General features: G+C 38.4%; 1 pseudogene; it reads right to left on the reverse strand.

The window, feature by feature from the left end:
* Window positions 1-3,877: 3,877 nt before the first annotated feature.
* Window positions 3,878-5,516, reverse strand: LOC101567319 (annotated as a pseudogene).
* Window positions 5,517-6,114: the final 598 nt, after the last annotated feature.

Below are 6,114 nucleotides of genomic sequence, written 5' to 3' on the forward strand. Positions count from 1 at the left end.
TGTTTGTTTGTTTGTTTGTTTGTTTCCCCTCTAGTGGCTTTTAGTATACTGTTCCTGTGAATTTGTGGGATCCTGATTATTATATGTCTGGGTGTGATTTTAATTGGATTGATGCTCTTTGGAGTTCTATATGCTTCAGTTACCTGAATGTGAGAATGTTTCCCAATATTTGGGGAATTCTTTTATATCATTTGTATTGACTCCTTCATTCTCACTGATGGCTATTAGTCTTACATTGTTCATCTTTGCACTGTCTTGCAGATGTTGAATTATTTTTTCTTGTATGCTAGTTGTTTTTCAGAGGTCCTTTCTTACCTTTTCACTAGCTGTAGAGGTGACCTCAAGGTCTGAAAGTCTATTTTCACTTTCATTCAAATGGTTTTGCCAACTTGTGATTGAGGTTTTAATTTCCTGTACATCTCTGAATCTGCTTCATGCATTCTATTTCTTTTCTATTTTGCTCATTTAAGTATTACATCATTTATATATTCTCTATTTTTTATTTGTGTCTTCTTTAGAAGCACCTAGTACTTCTTTCATTATAGTCATCATTTTTTTACTTCAGAAATTATTTCTAATCTGATTTCCTCTATATCTTTCTGTCATTGTTTCTTTACTTCAGATGCTATTATTTCAGAGGTTTCATGTGTGTAACTTCCAATTTCTTATATGTTAGTGTCTCCTGAATTTGTTCTTGGTTGGCTTGGGGCCTGAGAATGCATGTTGTTCCTTCTCTTTGTCATCTTGCATAGGACTATCTTCAGAAATTTGTTTAGAGCTTTGCTAGAGTTATTACATTAGCACCAGGTCTAGCTCTATGAAGTTCAAATTTGTCCAGTTGGGTGTGGCTTGGACTTGGCTATTGTGGTCCACTTCTTCCTGTGGTAGCACTTGTAAATGAACGCTATGCCACTCTGGAAAGATGTTCTGCTCCTGGATCAACTGGGTGGCTTTTGTCTGTAACCTTTCTTCAGAAATTCCTGCCACAGGGTTCCACACTAGGTGTGTCTGATGGAGGAAGTGCTACACACACCCCTCAATTGGGCTGGCTTGAGTGTATCTGTTTTACATATTTAAAGGCTTCCCACTGTTCTTGGGATAGATAACTCCTCAAAGTTTTACTTTCCTCCTTTCTCTCAGATTATTCTCTCTTCTGTCTAGCCACATCTCAGTTCTTCCATTTTATTCTGCCACAGGACTCTGGCATATGTGTTCCTCTATGGAGAACACTGTATCCTTTCTGTAATGGTTGATACATTGTGTCAACTTGAGAAGATTAGAATTTTAACTGATCCCCTCAGCAAGGATCCAGAGCCTTTACTTTGTAAACATCCTCATCCTGTACCAGAAGACAGCATGGAGATTGTGTGAGTGTTACACCTGCCCTGGGGTGCTTGTGGTGAAAGCCTGCTTACAATATAAAATATAGGCTTGCGCTGCCCTTCAGGTCTTGTTGCTTTTGGTATTTTCTGCCACCTTGAACTCTTGCCCCTGCACCATGTCATTCTACCTTGGAGGTAGCTGATTGTGGAATGATAACTCCTCAAAGCGTAACCTCAATAAACCTATGCTTCCTTCATTTGGGGTGATTGTTATTTTGTCTCAATAACAAGAGAAAAGTGAACAACACATCATCACCATGTTTTCTAAAAGAAAATATAAGCACCTAGTTCAGTAATCATGTAATACACCACTTTAATCCTTTTAGAGAACTTACACAATGCCTAAATCTATTTGGGTTAGTCTACATGAATTGTTTCCAGAAAAGTTTTTGGACTGCAACATATCTCTGTTCCAACAACACAGATCTGGATCACATTTAGAGCAACTTGTGATTTATAAATTCTTTTCTATATAATTGACACAAAGGTGTCTCAGAAAGGACTTATGTTATGAGTTTAGCCCTATGGCTTGTGATTTTTAACAATTAACTAGTAAGCATTCTTATAAATTCTTCATCTGTAACAATTTAATTTTCACAACTCTTTGAGGTAGCTGGTATTTTTATCCTTACTTTAAGCTAGTGTGAGACTTAGAGAGGTTAAAGATCTTACACAATTTCAGGCAGTTACAAGGCTAGGATGTCAGCCTCATTTTCACCTTTGCATTATACACTTATGTCAGTTTTACAGATGATGAAACTAGGACCTTGAGAAGCAAAATAGCATGTCCTTTTACCCAAGACATTTGTCTTCCCACTAAGAAACAGTATTAATCCCCTCATCTGTATCCTGCCTTTGGAGACCTGACCTGACAAGACAATATTTTTTTCAATGAGTAAACACAATATAACTTTAAAAATTGAAGTTATTACAGTATATATTAACAATTTTTTATATTTCATTAATTTTATTGAGAAACAAACAGCAATGAGACAAGATTGACAAGATTGAGGAAACTGCAATTGTTTAAGACAGTGGTTTGACTTCAAATTCTTTCTGTATTATTATGCATCCTTAAAACTCTGGAGAGGAAGATGCTTTCTGTCTGAATCTGAGTTTCTTCAACCATAATATGATTATTATTTAAAAGGTTAAATCTCATACCTTTTCCCTATTCTAAGTCAGTATACAAATTATTTATAGACTTTTGTTTTAGTTTTTAAAGTCTTTGTTTTTGTATTGCTTTCTATAACAAATATGCGTTCATAGAAGTATAAGTTCTCTAAATGTTTTGTAGTATTCTTTACAAAAGGGAGTGTCTGTAGAGTTCTCATGGCTCCATTGATCTGAAGGTGACCTGCAAAGCATACTGACTCCAGTTTCAAAGCCACTAATCTAAAAGCTCTCTTCAACGTCCCTCTCTCCTCTGGCATTTTAGACTCAAAGTAGTTGCTTTGATTGTAACAAAGCAAGTGTCCTGTCCTTGTTTTAGCTTAACCTGCACTAATAAGCAAAAGAGAACAGAAAAAATGAGAAGGGAAAATAGGCTGAGTATATCTTTTGAATTCTCTAAGACCCTTTACTTATTTGTAAGGAAAAGAAACTAGAGTAAATTCAAGAAATTACATATCAAGAAGTCAGTTACTGGTACAAAATAAACAAATTCTCCAACTTTTCCACAATATTGTCTTCCTAAAATTATCAAATCATACCACCTCACTAAGTGTTTGAGGTGAATGAGGCACAGAAAGAGACAAAAAGCCAAAGAACTGGGGCACCCTGTTAATCTGAGAAAGTTGGACAAGAAATATCAAACTTGTAGACCTCAGTTTCCTCATTTCTGAAATGAGGAGAAAAAAAATCACTGCTGTATCCCTGAGTTTTTATGCTAGTCAACTGAGGCAATGACTGAACTGCTTGTGTGAAAAGTAGTGGAAAGAGTATCAGACTACTGGTAATCTAAAGAGGGGTGAGAATGTGATGTGGTGGTAGAGATTAAAGTGCAGTCAAACAAGGGAAAAACCATAGAAAGGAGAAGTGGAATCTCAAGGACAGACTTTCTCTTGCTACTTATTGGTTTGGACTATTTGGGTTTACGTATAAGTAACTGAAAACCACATTTATGTCATTTAACAAATACATAGTATTTACTTTATAACAAAGATTGCTACAAGTTTTTTCTTTTACAAATATTAAGTCAGTTAATCCTCCTAATAACCTTACAAAGTTAGTTATAGTATCATTCACCTTTTACTGATGAAGGAATGGAGCTTCAAAGACAAATTGCACAGAAGTAAATTTATTCAGGGTCATTCTGTGGCAGAAAATAAAGATGAACCTAGGTCACCTGCTTGGAAATCTACTGTCTCTACTTTTTTTCTAAGTCATAAATGTTATTTAAATAACTTCCAATGAGAACAAAACAGACCAATTATTACCACTTTTTCATAATACCAATGAGCCAAGCCAGGGAGGGCAAGCACACCTGCAACCAGCTACCAACCACTGTGATGGGCAGGAACTGAAGGAATGTGGCCCTGGCCCTGGCCTGCTGCTGGAGGAGTATCCATGGTGGAATGAGTGTTCTTGATGGTCTCATCAATGGACACAATCAGGCACATAGCCTCAGGGGCTGCTATCAGGGCACTGATTCACACCATAGCTGGGTCCCACATGAACTTCAAAATTGTCAGTAATGTCTACATTGTTGATGTCCACCCCATACCACATGCCACCCTGGGCATGCTGAGCCCATAATTTGTTCAGGATGTTTGTGGCATCAAAGCCAGCATTGTCACATAGCTGGTATGGGATAATCTCCAAGGCATATGCCCTGATCAGTAGCTGCTGTTTTCCTGGGATAGTTCTTGAGTAATCCCGAACATACTTAGAAAGTTACATCTCTATGGCTTCACCACCAGCCACTATTGAGTCTTTCTTGATGGCCCTCCTGACAATCATGATGGTGACATGCAGAGACCACTCATTCTCCTCCATGAACTGGTCAGCTCTGCTATGGAGGATAAAGGTACAAATCTTGGTCTTGAGGAAGCCAGTGAAGAAATTATACCTTATACCTCCAATCTGGGTCTCTTCGAGCAGCTGGCAGTGGCCTAGCACATCTGCTGATAGAGCATTTACACTGGTCTGGATTGAGCCTCCTCAGGCCATCATTGTCCTCTTCAAATCCTCCTCAGGCACACGACCAGAGCTGAACATGTCCCTATCAGTGAAGTACTGGGTGGCCACATCTCCAATAGGGAGTTTGGAGAAAAGAACTTTGGTTTCAGCATTATAGATCTCCTCTACCTTGTCATAAATAATGTTCCATTCAGCACCAATGATTGCCTGATTATCTTCTACCACGTGCACTCTGATTTCATCATTGTCTTTCTCAACTTTCAGCTTGAGTTCAACATTTAATAAGGTAATTGTGGGTTTATTGAACTATTTTGGTTGCATTTCAAATCTAGTGTAAGAGAAAGTCTTCTTAAATGCAACACCAGGCACCAGTCAAAACTCCTCTAGGGCCCCACCCTGTACCTTCTTGATTCCAAACATCTTAAGCTGCAGCAAATCATCTAGCATCATCACAGCATCAACCAACATCTCAGCAAAGAAGGCTTTCCACTGGGAGATCAACTTGGAGCTCAGAGCCATCATGGTATACTTCTAGAGCAGGTTCTTCTGCTCCACTTTATCTTCCTTCTTCATGGTCACAGTGTTCTCCTTGATCTTGTTAATTGCCAACTGTGTAGCTCTACAGAAATCTCAGATAATGATCTGGGGGTGCAAACCTTGTCCCATGTAGGGTTTCATCTGCTTCACAAACTCTGCAGCCAGCAGTGTTACAGAGGAGATGCCATCACCAAACTCAGCATCTTGAGATTTGGAAGTGTCCTCCAAAGTCTTTGCTGCAGGATGGACAACATTGAGAAGTTTCAAAATTGTGTCCCCATCATTAGAAATTGTTTCTTTGACTTGGCCATCTACAATAAGCATGTCCATGTTACAGGGACTTAGAGTGGTTCTTACAGCCTTGGCAATCACCTGGCAGGTACTGATGCTACTCACAAGCTGAGGGATGCCTTGGGAGCTGTCAGTCCCCTTTTTCAACAGTATAACTGGTGTGGGCATAATTTTGGCAACTTCTTCAAGGGCTCACTACTCTGTTCTCCTCTATGCTCTCTACTGCAACACATTATCTTGTTAGATGACATGGGCTGTGTCAAGTCAAGGCCCAGATACTAGTCTAAATTTTGTCTTTAGAAAGATTTTAGCAATCTTTGACTAGTCCTTCTGAATCAGTCTTTCAACCTGCAAAAAAAGATTTCCCTTTGTTTTACCATTTATGGACCTGTAAAAGCCCAGAATTACTTTCCCCATCCCAGAGACATTTTCTCAAGCAGCAGCTTGGCTTTATTACCTCAGATTTACACTTAACTTGACTCATTACCTTCAGGGAATAATGCTCTCTCAGTCTCAAGAGAATTCTAAGAGAACAGATGACATTTTACTTTTAGAACCACTAGATGCCTCAGCAAGAGTACAGCACCAGGAAAGTTCATTTTGCTGTTCTTAATTTAGATTTAATGAGATAATTACTGAGTGTTATTTAAATATTATTGGGTTATTAAAAGCACTAACAAGTTCTTTCCTTTCATCCTGTTTGTGTGCTGTCTATTTGGGAACAGAATGTGATTGAGCAAACATTATTGAACAGATTTTTTAA

This window comes from Octodon degus, unplaced genomic scaffold (assembly GCF_000260255.1).
Source record: "Octodon degus isolate 3935 unplaced genomic scaffold, OctDeg1.0 scaffold00201, whole genome shotgun sequence".
Taxonomy (NCBI): Eukaryota; Metazoa; Chordata; class Mammalia; order Rodentia; family Octodontidae; genus Octodon; species Octodon degus.